Raw genomic sequence first — 12,532 nt, forward strand, 5'->3', positions numbered from 1 at the left:
CGCCTCCTCTCTCTCCTCCCCGGGCCCGCGTGTCAGCCGCCCACTTCCCCTCTCTCCCACTGACAGGTGGTCCCCACCTAGAAAACTTCTAAAATTCATAAGTAATTCATCTAGTCTCCGTTTAGGTCCATTCAAGTTTCACTAAATCCAGAAAAATACCAAGAATCCATTAAAAATAGTTTCTTTCTCTGTTTCAGTAGTTTTTTTTGCCTGTTTTTCTTGTTTTGCCTTGTTTGTCGTAGGTTTTGACCCCGTCGTAGCGCCGTTCGCTCCCGAAGTCGTCGCCGAAGTTCCTCGTGGGTCTAAGCAAGGCAAGTGGCACTCTTCTTTGATCATATTGAACCTATGTTTATAAAATCCCCCGCTTTTACATTCAAACATGCATCGTTTTATGCAAATCTATTTATTGTATTTATCTATTGGGCAATTACCTATATATCCGTTGATCCTCATTCATTATTATTGTCATCCCAGGGTTAATTTGACTAGAATTAGGGTTAGTCGATGCTTAGCCATGCTTAGTTCAACTAGCTCAACAATTCTTATTTATTGATTAAACTTTAATAGACCTTTAATGGTTGCTACCATTATTAATCTCCCGATGTGGATTAATACAACTAAAATATTGCTTATGGTGGGCTGTGGGTGCATGGTTTTGAGAGTCGTGCCCATGGCAATTAAGGACTGGTTCTCAGGAAACCCTGAAGGTCTTACACGTACTAACCACAAGCCAGAATGGGCAACGGTGAGACTCGTAATCTAGCTTGTCCCTATTCGACGTACCCAGGCAAGGGTAGGCGTGATGGAGTATGGACGGGCAATCGTGGTGTAACGAAAGCTTCTCCTGCTTCCGGATCTACCAAGGCACAAGAGGGGACTGCCCGACTTGGTGTAAAGGAGGGGGTGAAACCTGAAGTGTGGTGCGATTGTCTAGGGAGGGCTAGGTGAAAGGTCTTATCATGGTTTCCGTACTGAGGTATCGTGGTGATACGTTGGGGCATGGTAACATGCTTGGCAGCCATGTCTTGTGGGTAAAGTTGTACACCTATGCAGAGAAAAACTATTCGAATAGCCGTGCCCGCGGTTATTGGGCGAACTGACAGACTCACTGGGATTAGTTGAACCCCTTTAATAATTTTATTAATCTTGGAACTGGTTTGACCCTGCGCAATGTGGTGTAACGTTGGCAGTGGTTTGGGTCTGTCGCAACGTGGTTTAACGTTGGACAGAGGGTTGACCCTGTCGCTACGTGGTGTAACGTTCGACAGCGGTCTGGGCCTGTTGCAACGTGGTGTAACGTTGGACAGTGGATGATTATTTTAAATGTTTACTTTACTTTTATTTCAGTCTATTTTATCTACTGTTTTGCTAAATTACCGTAGCTTTTGTGCAAGTTAACCTTAGCCTATCCTTGTTACCCTATTGCATTCATTATTCTCCCTCTCTTGGGTGTTACTTGTTGAGTACGGTGGTTTGTACTCAGCCTTGCTTAATTTTTCCCCCACCAGAGCAAGTGCCAGAGCCTGAGTCAGAAGGTTGTTCCGAAGGTTGAAGTGAGGTTCAGTCCGCCGTCGAGAATGCCTGTGGTGTGGAGCCGTCTTCACCAGCTGAAGCTGAAGATTAGATGGTTTAGTTTGTTTTCCTTTTCCGCTGCATTTCGATAGATAATTGTTTTTATTTGTTTTTAAGTCATGGAACTGTATATTAATTTGTCATAGTGTGTACTCGGGCTGATGCCTGGACCGAGATTTAATACATGCCATTGTTCGGAAATTTGGTGTAAATTTCTGGGCGTGACAGTCGCCCACTTTCCGTCTCAGCCCAAGTCACCGTCGCGCCGTCGCCGTTCGCCGCCGCAGTTCGATCTCTCTGCCGGACGCCTCCGCTACCGTCCAGCCGCGTCACCACCTCCGCGCCGCCATCGCCGATTGGTTGCGGCCCCCGTCGTCGCCGGTGAGCATCCCCAGTGCCGCGCATTCCTTCGCCACCCGGTCGCCGTCGCGCCCGGCCTCCTCACCGTCGCCAACCGATCTCCGCCGCCACCGCCGATCTTCCGCTCCTACCCGCGTCGCCACCTCCGCCTCAACCTCGCCGACTCGCCCGCACGGTCGCCGCCGCCGGTGAGAGTCTCCTTCCTCCTGCCCCCTCTCTTTTCCTTCCCGGCCGACCGCCGATGAGCCGCGCACCCTTCGCCGGACGTGTGCGGTGCTCGTGGTCGCCGCCGCCCGCTGCAGTCATCGTCGCCTTCGCGACGCCGTCGTCGAGTCACCGCCGCCCGCGCCCGTGCGTGCTCGCGCTCGCTGCCCGGTCGTCGCCACCACGCTATTTCGTCGCCGCCGCTTTGCCCGGTTGTGCCGCGTGCGCCGCCGCCTCGGTCGTGCGGCACGCGCCGTCGCCGGACGCCGGTCGTCGCCGTCGCGCCGTCGCCATCGCCGTGCGCTGCCGCCGGCTGCCGCCGTCCGCCCGAGTCGTTCCCCGCTCCCCTGTTCTCTCTCCCTCCGATCAACGGGCCCCACCTGTCGGCCACCCCTCCTCCTCCTTTCCCCTCTCCCCCTCTCACTGCCAGGCGTGCCCGGGACGTCAGCCGCCCGCCGCCCCCTTCCTCTCTCTCTTCCCCGGGACCCACCTGTCAGCCCCCTCGTCCTCCCCTCTCTCCCTCCGACAGGTGGACCCCACCCGTCAGCGCCTCCTCACTCCTCGCTGACGTCAGCAGCCCCAGTAATTGCGCAATAATTGATTTAGGGCTTTCTGTTTAGCTAAAAAACCCAGAGAACTTCTAAAATTCATAAGTAATTCATCTAGTCTCCGTTTAGGTCCAATCAAATTTCATTAAATTCATAAAATTGTCAAGAATCCATTAAAAATAGTTTGTTTTGCTGTTTCAGTAGACTTTGTGCCTGTTTTATTTATTTTTGTGCTTTGTCGCTTATATTCGGACCCCGCCGAAGAGCCAGTTTACTTCGAGATCGTCGCCGAAGTTCCCCAGGGACCAGAGCAAGGCAAGTGACACTCATCTTTGATCATATTGAACCCATTATTGCAACTTCCCCGCTTTATTTATTCAAATATGCATTGTTTTAATTAAAGTATTTACTGTATTTATTTTCTTCGGGTAAACCTTATTATTATGCCGTTGATTATCCAACTTTATCCATGCTGGACCTGGGGTAACTTGATTAGATTTAGGCTCAGGTTATTGCTTAGCCCTGCTTAGAACAAATAGCTCATGGGATCACATTTAATCATGCTTAGTTCTGAATAGCTGAGATAATGGTCCATTACCCGGTTCGGGCTAATGTCAACTAAAATATTGATAATGGTGGGCTGTGGGTGCATGGTTTTGAGAGTCGCACCCATGGCAATTAAGGACCGGTTCACGGGAAACCCTGAAAGTAATCAAGTGCTAACCACATGCCGAAACGGGTAAGGTGGGATTTGAAGCATGACTTCGAACTATTTGATGTACCCAGGCAAGGGTTGGCATGATGGAGTATGGACGGGCAATCGTGGTGTAACGAAAGCCTCTGCTGCTTCCGGATCTACCAAGGCACAAGAGGGGACTGCCTGACTTGGTGTAAAGGAGGGGGTGAAACCTGAAGTGTGGTGCGATTAAATAGGGAGGGTTATGTGATGGGTCCTATCACGGTCTCCTTTCCGGTATACCCTTGTGGTATGTCGGCGCACGTTCAAGTGTAGTGGAGTCGTGTCTTGTGGGTACAGTAGTACACCTCTGATCATAGTATAAACTATTCGAATAGCCGTGCCCACGGTTACGGGCGAGCTCCCAGCTTCACTGTGATTAGTGAACCTCTAATAACTTGAGTAAACTGTTTTTCGCTTGGGACTACTGCAACGTGGTGTAACGTTGAGTAGTGGTTGGGCCTGTTGCAACGTGGTGTAACGTTGGACAATGTTGTGGTATTGTACAGCTGTTATTTACTTATCCTTTACTGTATTCAATTATCTTTATTCTTTTTAATCTCTGTTAATTGTTTAACTGCTGCCTTACTGCAACTAACCCTAGCCTGCCCTTAATAATCCCTATGCATCATTTATTGCTCTCTTGTCCGTGTCAATTGTTGAGTACGATGGTTTGTACTCCGCCTTGCTTAACTTCCCCCCCAGAGTTGGAAGTTGAGTCCGATGGAGGTGCCTCTCAGGAGTGAGCTGTTCCGCCATCGAAGCTTTGCCTGTGGACTGGAGCCGTACCCGCTGGAGCTAGTTTTTTCTTTCTGCTGCATTTCCGCTAGAATAAGTGTAATTTTTAGTTGTTTCTAAGAACGATGGTTATGTAATCAACATTGTCTTTTTGTGTACCCTGGCTGGTCCTGGACAGGGATTTAATACACAATTAAGTTCAGAAATTCGTGTGAGGAATTTCTGGGCGTGACAGCGCGCGGGGTGCGAGATTTTATAGGGGAGGTGGCCGGCTAGCATGGGCGAATGTTGGGGGAGTCCGGGTTGGACGCGAGCGGGGAGGGCGGTGGCGAAAAGGAGGGAAAAGAAAAGCCCCACTTTTGCCGGATTTTAACTTAGTTTTTGGAGCAATTTTGAATTTAAATCCCGTTAATGATTTGTGGACTTTGATTTGTTTTAAATTAATTCCTTTAGAAGGGTTTTTCCTGGATTAATTAAGCCAATTATTATTTACGAACCTCTTTTTACGAATTTAGGCTTACGATTAAACTCCGGGCGTGACAGCTGGCCTACATGCTCCTTAGGCTGGTAACGGCAGAGTCCTATTGATGGCAAAAATTGACCCAACATGTCACACACGAAGACCCGGGAGTTACTTTCTTAGAACACTCTAGTGTAGGACCTATATTTTTAGATTGTGCTAGTGTGCTAGTCAGTTTGATCCTACAACTAAGATAAATAGTAATATAAGCCGATCAGCTATCGAGCCAATAGGTAACTGAGATACCAGTCGATCGGATGTTGATGTAGCAGTGTTTAGCCGATGGGCTGGATAGTTCACTGTTGAAAGCTTGGATCGTCCAGATATCCGATACAAATATACATGAATAATAAGTAAGCAATGAATCATCTGTCACGATCGGCTAAAACCAACTAGCATGTAACTCTCATAAGCCGATGCAACATAAATAACTATCAATCTAAATAAATCAAGCAGATTGGTGTAGAAACAATGCAGTAAGGCAATCGACTACTGTCTTGATATAAATATAATGAACATGTAGATCAGCAAAGATCGTCGGCTATAAAGGACTGACCATCAATCCAGATTAAAACATTTTCCATAGCTTACTAGGAATAATCTTCGAAGATCGGACCAAATCGAGACAGTTCAAGATTACACCTAGCAATGTTAGACCAGATGCTAAACAAATCTAGATCACTATCAAGCCCATGAGCCAATGACTTGACAACTTATCGGCCGGAACTAGGATAAAACAATAAGCAAGATACATTGATTTGATATAAACTATTTAATAAACGCAATCTAATAGATCGGACTGTACCGAGACAGTATTAGATTCATTATGTCAAACCAATGTAGATCACCCAAAGTTCTAATATAGCCGATATGATTACCGTGGCTGGTGGAACGTAGGACTTATATGCCCCTCCACGGAGATCGAGACAATGCTGCCACACGTCAGGTGCCAAGTTCCGCTGGTGTTGAAACCTCGGTGAAGAGGGTGGCGATGCACCGAACATAATTGATCTATATTAGGAGAAGTAGATGATTTACAATGACCCCAGGCATACATATTTAGATCCACGGGTGGATAGTAGTCCATGTCAAACATGACACACGACTCCTAATAGATAAAAATAAATAACATAGCTTGTCAATGTTGCTTGATACTTTTGTTGGCCTTTGGCAACCTCCTATCTTGATTAATACAGCTTCTGCTTTTGTGTGCCACGACTTTTGTTTCTGCCTTGATTTGTGATGAATTTTGCTCTAAGGGCGATGTATCGGCATCGGCCATCTTGAGGCGATACCAGATTGTATCGGCTTTTACATTAATCGGCCTGGCCGATCATGTATTTATCCATACGCTCGGATAGTACTTCTTCAGGTATTTTCCGTTTAACGCTCTTCCGAACACTTCGCCATCTAGTCCTTCTAACATAGACGCGTTTCCGGGCGCACATTTGTGAATCCGAAAGGGTCCTTCCCAATTTGGTGACCATTTGCCAAAAACGTTGTCTCTTGATCCGATCGGCAAGACTAGCTTCCATACCAATTCACCTTCTTCGAAAGTTTTTGACTTGACTTTCTTGTTGTAGTGCCTTGATACCCGAGCCTTGTTTTCTTTTATCTTTTCTAGCGCCCTTAACAGGGATTGGGCAACCTCTTCTGACTCGTCCATCATGAGGTTATAGTATTCATCAACTGTTAGTTGATCTTGCAGAGTCAATCTCCTGGAGCCGATGTTATTTTCCCATGGGAGTACTGCTTCATGCCCAAATACTAGCTGATACGGTGGAACCTGGATGGATCCGTGACATGCCATTTCCTAGGTTGCTCGGCTACCTTTCTGTTTATTAGCTTGATCAAACTCTTGTTTGAAGCCTCTGCCTGTCTATTAGCATGAGCGTAATAGGGAGATGAATTGAGTAGTTTAACCCCCATATCGGCGATGAATTGTTGGAATTCCTCTGAGATGAATACTGATCCTTGGTCTGTGGTTATTGTCTGAGGAATTCCGAATCGGTATATAATATGTTCTTTTTAATGGTATGGCTTCGACCCACTTGGTGAAGTAATCTGTGGCTGCCAGTATGAACTTGTACCCCTTGCTTGACGGTGGGTATATTTGTCCAATCATGTCGATGCCCTAGCCCCTGAACGGCCAAGGTTTGATGATCGGGTTCATAGCCGATGCTGGGTATCTCTGTACATTTCTGAACTTCTGTCTGCTCTATTTGTGCTATCTCTACCTCCGTTTCCAAGTTTGTTGGCCGGTAGCCTGATGCTCCTTGGGCGAGGGAATTTGCTTCAGCATTCTGCTCCCGGAGAATGTGAGTCAATGTGATTTGCTTCAAGTCTTCTAGCACTTCTTTAGCCGCTTCATGGTAGGATTTGAGGACATCATCTCTGCATTCGTATTCCCCAGATAGCTGCTTGATTACCAACTAGGAATCTCCCATGACTTCAACTGCCTCGGCTCCAATCTCCTTGAGTAGTTCCAACCCTTTGGTTAACACCTCGTACTCAGCCTGATTGTTAGTCCGATACGACTTGATTGTGTATGCAAACTCGAAGCATGCCCCCTGAGGTGAGATTATCATCAGGCCGATGCCACATCCGTGCCTACAGACCGATCCATCGAACAAGACCGTCCAAGGTGTGACTTCGACGTAATCGGCTTCCTTGTTGTGGTCGACTATGAAGTCGGCCATTACTTGTCCTTTTACGGCTTTGGCCGACTCATATTTCAAGTCATATTCTGTTAACGCCAGAATCCACTTACCCATCCTTCCTTTCAGAACTGGGGCCGATAGCATATATTTTATTACGTCAGCTTTGCACACCACTGTGCATTCGGCCGCCAGCAGGTAGTGCCTTAACTTGGTACACGAAAAATATAAGCACAGGCATAACCTCTCGACCTCTGGATATCTGGTTTTGGCATCCAACAGTTTTCTGCTCATGTAATACACCACCCTTTCTTTGCCTTCTACCTCCTGGATCAGTACCGAGCCGATAGTTTTCTTATCGGCTGATAAGTAAAGTTTGAAGGGTACCCCTTTTTTGGGTGGCATGATGACTGGAGGGTTCTTCAAGTATTCTTTGATCTTGTCGAACGCCTTCTAGTGACTCTCCCCCATGAGAATTCTTGACCGCTTTTTAATTTCAGTAACGGAGAGAAGGGTTCTATTCTTCTAGACAGATTTGATATGAATCTCTAGATAAAATTAATCTTGCCGATCAAGGATTGTAATTTTGTTTTGTCTTCCGGGGGTTGAGTGTCGTTTATCCCTTGGAGACATCCTTGGGTTATCTCAATTCCTTTCTCGTGAACCATAAACCGTAAGAATTCTCCGGCCGACACAGCAAAGGCACATTTGGTTGGATTCATCTTCAGTCCATATTGCCTCGTTCTTTCTAGTACGCGCCAAAGGTTGCCCAGATGTTCTTCCACTGTTCCAGATTTGACTACTAGATCGTCTATGTAGATTTCTAACAGGGAGTCGATCAGGTCATGCAAGATATAGTTCATGGCTCTTTGGTAAGTCGCTCCGGTGCTTTTGAGTCCGAACGTCATGACGACCCATTCGAACAAGCTGATTGCCCCCGGGCATCTAAAAGCCATCTTGTGGATGTCTTCTTCCGCCATGAATATCTGATTGTAACCGGTGTTGCCATCCATAAAGCTTATCATCTTGTGTCCGGAGGCTGCGTCCACCAATTGGTCGGCTACCGGCATTGGATATTCGTCCTTCGGGGTTGACTTGTTCAGATCTTTGAAATCTACGTAGACCCGTAGTTTGCCGTTTTTCTTGAGTACTAGGATGATGTAGGATACCCACTCTGCATACCGACAAGGCCGGATGAACTTGGCATCGTATAGCCTGGTAATTTCTGCCTTGATCGGTTCATACATGTCGGGTTTGAACCTTCTCGGTGGTTGTTTGAATGGCCGATAACCTAGTTAAATCGGCAGCTGATGTTTGACAATTGATCGGCTTAGACCTGGCATCTCGTGATATTCCCATGCAAACCAATCCACGTACTCTTTTAATAATTTTATTAATTCCTCCCGAAACTCCGGGGTCAAGTTTGCACTTATGTATGTCGGCCTTGGCCTGTCCCTAGGTCCTATGTCTATCTCCTCTAATTTATCAGCCGACATGAATCCTTGACCTAGCTTCCCGTCTAAGTCATCAACTGCTCCGGTCAGGGTATTCACTGGGACTCCTGATCGCGTATCGGCTGGATCCCAGTGTCCAATACATTCAGGAATTCCCCCGACCAGGGTTTCCTAGAGATGCATTCATAGCCTTCTGCGTCCCACATGAGAAGATCTGTTGTGGCTATGTTTACCAATCTGTCGGCTGCGACCACTTCCACTTGATCCCCATGCCATTGTATCAATCGTTGGTGCATGGGGGAGGGGATGTAGCAGTTAGCGTGGATCCAATCTTGCCCAAGCAAAAGACTGTAGGACCCTTTTCCATCGATGACGAAGAATGTAGTCGACAGCGTTTTGCTTCCGACCATTAGTTCAACGTTAAGGCATCCCTTGGTCTCCAACAAGTTGCCTCCGAAGTCTTTCAGCATCATGTTGGTCTTGCTAAGATCCTTGGGGGTCCTGCCTAGTTTCCTGTAGGTGGAGTACGGCATCAGATTTACTGTTGCGCCACCATCGACTAGCATCTTTGCCATTGGCTTCCCGTCAACATGCCCCTTGATATTCAACGGTCGAAGGTGCCGATGGTCCTTTTCACCGGCTTCTCAAAGACGGCTGGTTGTGGAGGTAGTGTCAACTAGGCTGTTGCCTCTTGTACCTTGTCATCGGACCAATCAGCCATGTACTCTGCTGGCAGTATATCTACCATGTTTACGTTGACCAATGGTTTGTGGACTTCTAACTTGACACACCATTCTTTACGTGTTCTCTTGGGTGCCGGTGGCTGTTCTTCATCTTGGTGTTGTTGAAGTTCACGTTGGCGACGTCGTTGCAACCATCTTTTCTGGTTTTTGGTGAACAGGCCGTTGGGACACCATTGGTTGGGCTTCATTGGTGGTTACTGCTCTTGGTCATCATAGTATTGTCCAATTTCTTCTTCATCATATTCTTCATAGTTCTGCTCCCGAGGGCCCAACCTGTCACGCACCGGCATGTGGCGTCACGCCAATTGTGGCGGCGTCCTTGACCTCCTAGGGGGTAGCTGTCGGCTGGTGTGATCTCGCTCCTCCGGGTTGCATTTGGGGCAGCCTCCCTTGGATGGCAGCCATATCCTTTCCTCCCAGCAGTACTAGAAGAACGGACAGTCCCAATGATCGTCGTATCGGGACTACCCGTCGTGCCTTTGGCTTCTTTAGTAGTGCCGCTGGTACCTATTCATCATTGAAGACGATGTGATATCATTTGTACCTGGGCGCCTCCTTGAACCATTGCTTGACCCGTAGCCGATGTCAGGATGGACCATGTTGACGGGGAATGGGTGTCTATCTATTTTCATCGGCTTCTTGATCTCTTCTTCGAATTTGATACAGCCTTGTTCAACCACCACTTGAAGTTGATGCCGGAATATCTGGCAGTCGTTTGTATGGTGAGAGACAGAATTGTGCCACTTGCAGTATTTTTTCTTCTTCAGTTCTTCTGCCGATGGTATGACATGTCCTGCGGGTAGCTGGATGTGTTTCTCTTGTAACAAGAGGTCGAAGATCTTATCGGCCTTGTTGACGTCGAAGTCGAACTTCTCTGCCTCTTTTGCCCCCTTGACCCAGGGACAATTCACCGGCTTTTTATTTCTGGTCCATTCAGCCATACCTATGTCGGACTCATCGACCTCTAAGTTCGATGATTCTTCAGCCAGGTATGCTACCCAACGTTGAAATTTGTCCTTTCTGGCTTCCTGATATCAGACCTCATGGGCCGAGACCTTTTGTACAAGGTGCGCCAAACTCTCGAACTCTTGAGCCAAGAATTTCTCCTTCATCTGGCCGAGCAAGCCTTGGAATGCAAGCTCAGCTAGCGGTTGATCGCTTAGGTTCAGCCGGTAGCAGCGGCTTCTCACTTAGGTTCAGCCGGTAGCAGCGGCTTCTCACTTTCTGGAACCTTTGGACATAATCATGAACCAATTTGTCACGCCCGGAGTTTTGTCCCAAGCCTAAGTTCGTAAAAGAAATCCGTAAATAACAATTGGCTTAATTAACTCAGGAAAAATCCCTCCAAAAGAACTTAATTTAATTAAATCGAGGCTCGCAAATCGACTAACTGGATTTAAACTCAAATTGCAGAAGTATAAAATTTGGCCAAACAAATTAAATTAAAACTCGGCAAAAGTGGGGCTTTCCTTTTTCCCTCCTTTTTCCTTTCTTTTTTCCCTTCCTTCTCAAGTTGGGCCGAAGTCCAATTTTCCTCCCTTCCTTTTCTTTCTCTTTTTTCTTTTTTCCTCTCCTCCTTCCCGGGCCGGCCCAGCCGAGCTGGCCCATCTCCCCTCGGCCGGCCTAGCCGACCGGCCTCCGGCCTTCTTCCCCCGCGCACGCGCCTCCCCTCCGCCTGGGCCGCCGCCTCGGCCCAGCTCGCCCGCGCCGCGCCCGCGAAGTCCGTTGCCGCCTCCCTCCTCCCTCGTGCCACTGACAGGTGGGGCCCACCTGTCAGTGACCGAGCCCTCGCCAGCGCGCCACGCCGCGCCGCAACCGCCGCCGCCGAGATCTCGCCGCGCCCGACTCGGTCTCCAACCTCCGTCCCGCCCTAGCCGGCGCCGCCACACTATAAATCCCCTCCCCGCCGCTGCTGTTTTCCCCTCCGTCACCAAGCCGCCGCTGTGCCCCGCCGTTCGCCGCCGACGTGCGACTGCGCCCTCCGTCGCCCGTCGTCGCCGTCCAGCCGCGCCGACACCTCCGCCTTGGCGTCGCCGACCCTCCTTCGGCTACCGTCGCCGCCGGAGGGCACCCCGCGCCCTTCGCCGCTCCTTCATCCTCTCCACCGCCGTGCCTCGTCGCCTCGCCGCCGTTCGCCGATCTCGTCACCGCTCGTCCGCGTCACCACCTCCGCCTCGCCCTCGCCGATGCGCCGCCATCTCCGTCGCCGCCAGTGAGCGCCTCCCCTCCTCTCTCTCCCGTTCCCTCCCCGCCGCCACCGAGCTCTCCCCTCGCTGTTGTCGTCGAACGCCGCGGGTTGCCGGCAGTCCCTGCCAGACCGTCACCCAGCTCCACCGTCGTCACGCTGTTGTATTGCCACCCACGCCTTCCCGCGTGGCCGCTTCCCGCGCTCACCCGTCGTCGTCGTGCCGCCGCGCCGTCGTCGCCGTGCGCCACGCTCGGCCGCTGCCCCTCGCGCCGCCGACGTTCCTGCTCCCCGACCGCCGTCGCCGTTCGCCGCCGCCCGCCGGTTCGTGCCACTCGTCGCCGGGCGCTGCCCTCCACCGGTCACCGTCCGCCACGCCCGGGCGCCGCCGCCCCTCTCTCCCTCCCGGCCGAACACCCTCCCCACTCCTCTGTGCTAGGCCGCTGACGAGCGGGCCCCACTCGTCAGCCGTCCACCGCGCCCCCTTCCTCTCTCCTCCCCGGGTCCCACCTGTCAGCCTCTGCTCTCCCCTCTCTCCCACCGACAGGTGGTCCCCACCCATCAGCGCGTCCTCTCTCCTCGCTGACATCAGCAGCCCCATTAATTGCACAATAATTGATTTAGGACTTTTTTGTTTAGTTAAAAAACCCAGAGAACTTCTAAAATTCACAAGTAATTCATCTAGTCTCCGTTTAGATCCATTCAAATTTCATTAAATTTATAAAATTGTCAAGAATCCATTAAAAATACTTTCTTTTGCTGTTTCAGTAGAGTTTGTGCCTGTTTTATTTATTTTTGTGCTTTGTCGCTTAGAT

Source organism: Oryza brachyantha, chromosome 2 (genome assembly GCF_000231095.2).
Source record: "Oryza brachyantha chromosome 2, ObraRS2, whole genome shotgun sequence".
In the NCBI taxonomy this organism is placed as follows: domain Eukaryota; kingdom Viridiplantae; phylum Streptophyta; class Magnoliopsida; order Poales; family Poaceae; genus Oryza; species Oryza brachyantha.